The sequence below is a fragment of the Puma concolor genome, chromosome B2 (assembly GCF_028749965.1).
Source record: "Puma concolor isolate L17-30 chromosome B2, mPumCon1.1.hap2, whole genome shotgun sequence".
In the NCBI taxonomy this organism is placed as follows: Eukaryota; Metazoa; Chordata; class Mammalia; order Carnivora; family Felidae; genus Puma; species Puma concolor.
Window position 1 is genome coordinate 43,094,831 of NC_141671.1, and position 5,432 is coordinate 43,100,262.

The window sequence follows — 5,432 nt, forward strand, 5'->3', positions numbered from 1 at the left end:
TTACGTTAGTCTCTCTCCCTGGAACATGCTGAGCATTTCCTGGTCCTCCACCGCCGCCAGCAGTGACAGCCAGTTCATGCAGTTCCTTCCCCTTCTGTACCTCAGAGCTTTGGGAACTTTTGTGACTTGACTTCTGTCATGCTCTTACCTTACTTACTCCAGCTGCTAGACAGAATTCGTGTTTTTCACTTGATCTTAGCCAAAAGGCTGAGAAGCGATCGAATTCATGTTTTTCAAGTTAGGGTCACATTCTATTTATGTTTTCACTCTTCAAGCTACAAGTGTTTTCCTTGGCTCCCAGAGGTCCTCAAAAGCTGTTTCCTAAAAAAAAAAAAAACAAAACTGTTTCCTTCACTGCATCTGCTTGTCCCTTGCCACACAGTCTTCACATGCCTGTCTTCAGCTGTGCGGTGGCACTCACTTCATTGCCGGTGCTCCTGGGATAGAGATGGGCGTGAAGTGGTTTTCTCTCAACCCCGTCCATGATTTGAAGGAGGAAAAAAACGTTCAGATCATCTCACTTTCCTTCCTTCTGTACTCAGATTGATGTTGAAGCAAATCACTAGAGTATTTTTTTCAAAACATGTTTTCTAATGCAAATGCCAGGAATTTGCAGTCTCACTTGTTTCCGTTCTCCCGACCTCACCTGAAGACTGGAGAGGTGAGGGTTAGAAAATACAACTCCCAGGTCTCTCGCCTAGCCCTCTGCAGTGATGGCTCCTGACCGCAGTAGGCGCTCTGAAGGCACCACCGCCTCGGGAGGCAGGCCTCTGCTATGAGACTTCACCACTTTCCCTCTAGCACTTGCTTCCCGTGAGATGGGGAAGGGCTGACCATGAGAATCAGCCAGGTGTCCCTGGCTCTCCCAGGACTTGCTCATTACCATCTTCCTTCCATCTGCCCTTTCTGCCTCAAGTATCAGTCTGTATTTAGCTGCTGGCCACCCTGGGGTAGCTGCCACTGCAAAATCGGAATTCCCCTTGTGTTTAACCTGTGATGAATTGGGGCTCTAAACTTTGGAAAAGCGAAGAACCCCAGTAAAATCGGTGGCGATCCTTAAAAAATAGAAGTCAAGCCTCTGGTATAGCTGACAAACTAGAATATACCTGTGTATCTATTCTTTGAGGTTAATCTGGAAAGAGCGTGGTGAGGGAGTATCATGGGTGAGGGGTTGAAGGGAAAATTCCAGCTATTGGGAAGACAATCAGAATGTTAAACGACGCTTATGATTCAGAGTGGATATGAGCAGAGAAATGCAGAATCACTTCGAAGAGCCCTGTTCTCTGGGCAGCAGGCCCTGCCTGAAACCTGAGTCTTGACATGCAGGAAGAGTGTCAGCCTGAGGGAAGTCAGCCAGCCATTGTGGTCCCCCAGGGAGGCCAGGCTGGCAGTGAGGCCCATCTGGTTTCTAGGGCAAGTTGGCAGTGAGTGTAGAGATGGACACCTCACATGAACACAACCCACGTCCCCCCTCTCCAACCCATAATGGTAGGTGTCCTAGCTGGGCTCCTCTAGCTAATCTCCGAATGACCAGGCTTCCTGCGCTGGTCCCCTCTGAGAGAGGAGGTGCTCGCCCAGAGCTCTCCATAGCCTTGGCAGTCGTGGTGCTCCGTCAATGAGCCGGTTGGCATTCTGGCCCCAGACTGCAGGGCAAATACTAAATGAGTCACTAGGACCCCACAAAGGGCGGGGGGGGGGGTGGCTTTCAGTGGGGTTGGTTCCGATTCAGAGCCTAGAATTCTTGGGCCTGCCAAAGGGGGCCTGCCTGTCCGTGTGACCCAGGGCAAATCACTCATCCCCCGGGGCCCAGATCTTTGTTCCTAAGACGGGGTGACATACGTGTGTGTGTGTGTGTGTGTGTGTGTGTGTATGGACTCGCTAAGGTGATTTAGGGAGTCTGTGAGAGAACCTGGATGCAAGATATGAGGACCCTGGAGACACGTGGTGAGACACGTGGCACCAAGAAACATCAGGACGAGCCTCAGTATGGTGCGCTCCCCGCCCCCATCTAAGCGGCTCGCTGTTCCTCGCCTCACCTTCAGCCCCCGGAGCCTTGTGAGCCGAACCTCACTTTCCCCCACACTAGGTATTCCCAGGGAGAAACGCCCCATGGGCCCCCGCCTAGCAAGGCCCAAGAACTGCTGGGCCGGGGCGGGACCGGGACCGGACGCAGGGGGCGGAACGCAGGAGCGGGAGTCAGCTCAGCCCCGCCCAGGGGCGGGGGAGGGGGGCGCGGTGATGTCACCCGTTCCGCGTGCTGCCTGGACCTGCGGCCCTTCACACATGCACCTTGGCGGGTGGGAGACCAGATTGGTCATCTTGAGGCCAGCTCCACTGACCGGTAAGCCCGGGTGACCTTGAGCCAGGCATTTTTCTTTACGAAGCTGCTCGTCTGTGAAGCAAAGGTAGTCACACTTGGCATTGCCTCTCTCTGGGCCATTAAACTCAGAGATCGTAACAACTCTTGCTTTCACCCACTACTCCGTTCACGTCTTAGATGTGTAGTCACCTAACCATCTCCCAATAACCCCGTGTTCTGCCTACTGCTGTGCCCATTGTAGTCCAGAAACACTGGAATGGTTTCCGAAGCTGAAATGGTTAAAGGGTGGAAAAATATTTTGTAAACCGCCAAAGCACTGGGTATACGCAAATCTCTGTCTCTGTCCACGTATCAGATATGCAGACAGAATGGAGAGACGGAAGAATTTCCAGACATTGAAGGAGGTGACATGCCAGGCCTCCAGTGATAGTGTGGCACTAAAATGCAGGCCTGGTATACCTTTCTCCCCCGCTTTCAAAAAAATTTTCCAGACAGTTCTCTTTTCACATCGCCAAGGATCCCAAGCCTCCTAGGATCTGGAACTCCCATGTAACCCTCCCCAGGTGAAAGCAGCAAAGTCCTGGTGTCTCATCTCAGTCTCTCCTGTTTATGAGTTCTTCATCACCCGGTCGCACTACCACAGCCCTGCCAATCCCTTACCTGGTGCAGGCACCGGGCCCAGAAATCCAGTCAGGTGAGAACTGCCTCTTGGAGAGTGCCTTGTGCCTGGGGCAGGACAGGTGGCAGGCAGAACAGTTAAGTAGGTCAGGGTTGTTTGTGGTGGGCCCCGCCCCCTCACCTTCCCCGGCCTGAAATCTACTCTTGATTCAGGGTTAAGTTTTACCTTTTTATTTTTTTTAATGTTTATTTATTTTGAGAGAGAGAGACAATGTGTGTGTGTGTGTGTGTGTGTGTGTGTGTGCGCGCGCGCGCCTGAGCAGCGGGCAGGGGAGGGGAAGGCCAGGAGTGGCAGAGAGAGAGAGAGAGAGAAGCAGAGAATCCCAAGCAGGCTCTGCACTGTCAGCATGGAGCTGGACGAGGAGCTCGATCTTACAAACTGAGATGATTAACCGATGCTTAACCGACTAAGCCACCGAGGCACCCCAAGTCTTACCCTCTTATTCAAAGGGACCTGGGAACACTGAACAACACCCAAGACAAAAAGGGACACCTGGTGGGCATCAGGAGGACTACAGACAATTTGGGGTTAACAAAGATAGGCAGGACTCAGTCACACCCCTCAGGTCACCAATAGAAGGCCCTCAGGCAAGACACACGCATATGTGTATTAATAGAGTAGGTTACCAAAAATGCCCTATTTACTATTTCAGACTGGCTTAGATCATAACTTCTGGCCTTTTTCACCACATTTTTTGTTCTTGCCCATGACTTCAACCATCAATCAGCCTCTGTCTCCTGGACATTCTCTCATTGGTGTCCCATACCATGCCTAAAACAGATTCTTGACCCCCTTCTATCCAGAGTGGTCTTCCTCCTGGGCCTTCAGCCCCCATATTCCATCATTCTACCTCGGAAAATGCGAACACCTTGCCTTTTCCCTACCCTTGTATGATCTCCCCACTTTTGACTTCTGCCTTCTCCAAACTATGTCCTGGGGAGTCTCCAAGTGTTTTTGTTTGTTTGCTTGCTTTGAGCAGCACAATTAACTGGCTTGACTTAATAGATTTAACATATTTAGACTTTTATCCAACAACTAGATAACATATATTTTTTTCAAGCATACATGGGACTTTTACACATATTAACCACATTTCAAAAGAAATCTCAAATACAAAAGAGTATGTTAAATGCTTTTAAGCTGATCAATGAAGATACCATAAGGGGAGTCAGAAAATGCTTAAAACTGAATTATAATAAAAATACTATATACGGAAACATGGGATATAGCTAAAATGGTACTTGAAGATAAATCTGTAGCCTTAAATTCTTATGTCAAAAAAGGGGAAAGACTGTCATTTAATGTGCTAAATATTAAAGCTAATACAAAAAGAACAAAACCAAACCAAAGAAAGAAATAATAAGAAATTTAGTGGAAATTTAAGAAAGAAAGTAAAGAAACTGAAGAAGCAGAAAACAAATATATGAACATTAATATAAATACAATAGACAAATCTCTAGTGAAACTCGTCATGAGAAAAAAGGGATAAGACATGAGAAACAATTTTAGGGATAAAAAAGAAGACATACTTTAGATAGAATAGAGATTGAAAAGATCATCAAAGAAAAGAGTATGCCATAATAAAGCTTTCAAGAAACATCCAGAAAAATTGACTCAAAGAAAGGTAGAAAACCTGAATAGTCCTATATCATTTAAATTGAGGGGTGCCACTGGCTTAGTCAATGTAGCATATGACTCTTGATCTCGGGGTCGTGAGTTCCAGCCCCACATTGGGTGCAGGGATTACATCAAAATGAAATCTTAGAGAAACAATAATAAAGTAAAATCTTTAAAAAAAAAAGTTGAGTCCTTAGTTAAAATGGTTCCATACAGGGGCACCAGGGTGGCTTAGTTGGTTAAGTGTCTGACTTCAGCTCAGGTCATGATCTTGTGGTTTGTGAGTTCCAGCCCCACATCGGACTTTGTGCTGACACCTCAGATTCTGTGTCTCCCTCTCTCTCTGCCCCACCCCTGCTCTTACTGTTTCTCTCTCTCTCAAAAATAAACATTAAAAAAATAGTTTGTCCATTACAAAAAAAAAAATGTTTCCATACAGAAAACAATAGACTCAGGCTATTTTATAGGTGAGTTCATCAAAATTTTAAATAAATAGACTAATTCTGTTTAATATTACTGAGTCTGTTAATTAATTAAACATGTAAATACAGGGAATTTTTAATTTTTTAAAAAATGTTTAAGTGTTTATTTATTTTGAGAGAGAGCAAGGGAATGCAAGCAAGGGGAAGGGCAGAGAAGAAGAGAGAATCCCAAGCAGGCTCCATACTGTCAGCACAGAGCCTGAGCGGGGCTCAGTCCCACAAACCCGTGAGATCATGACCTGAGCCCATATCAAGAGTCAGACGCTTAACCGACTGAGACACCCAGGCACCACCCCATAGGGAATTTTTTTTAAGTTTATTTATTTATTTTGAG

The 5,432-nt window shown here is 46.9% G+C and overlaps 1 long non-coding RNA gene across 1 annotated transcript; it reads right to left on the reverse strand.

Moving 5' to 3' along the window:
• Window positions 1-208: 208 nt before the first annotated feature.
• LOC147580964 (uncharacterized) lies at window positions 209-3,433 on the reverse strand. The gene is made up of 2 exons (XR_015251251.1): window positions 2,981-3,433; window positions 209-321 (listed from the first exon to the last, which is right to left on the reverse strand). It is a non-coding gene; the product is annotated as an uncharacterized LOC147580964 (long non-coding RNA).
• Window positions 3,434-5,432: the final 1,999 nt, after the last annotated feature.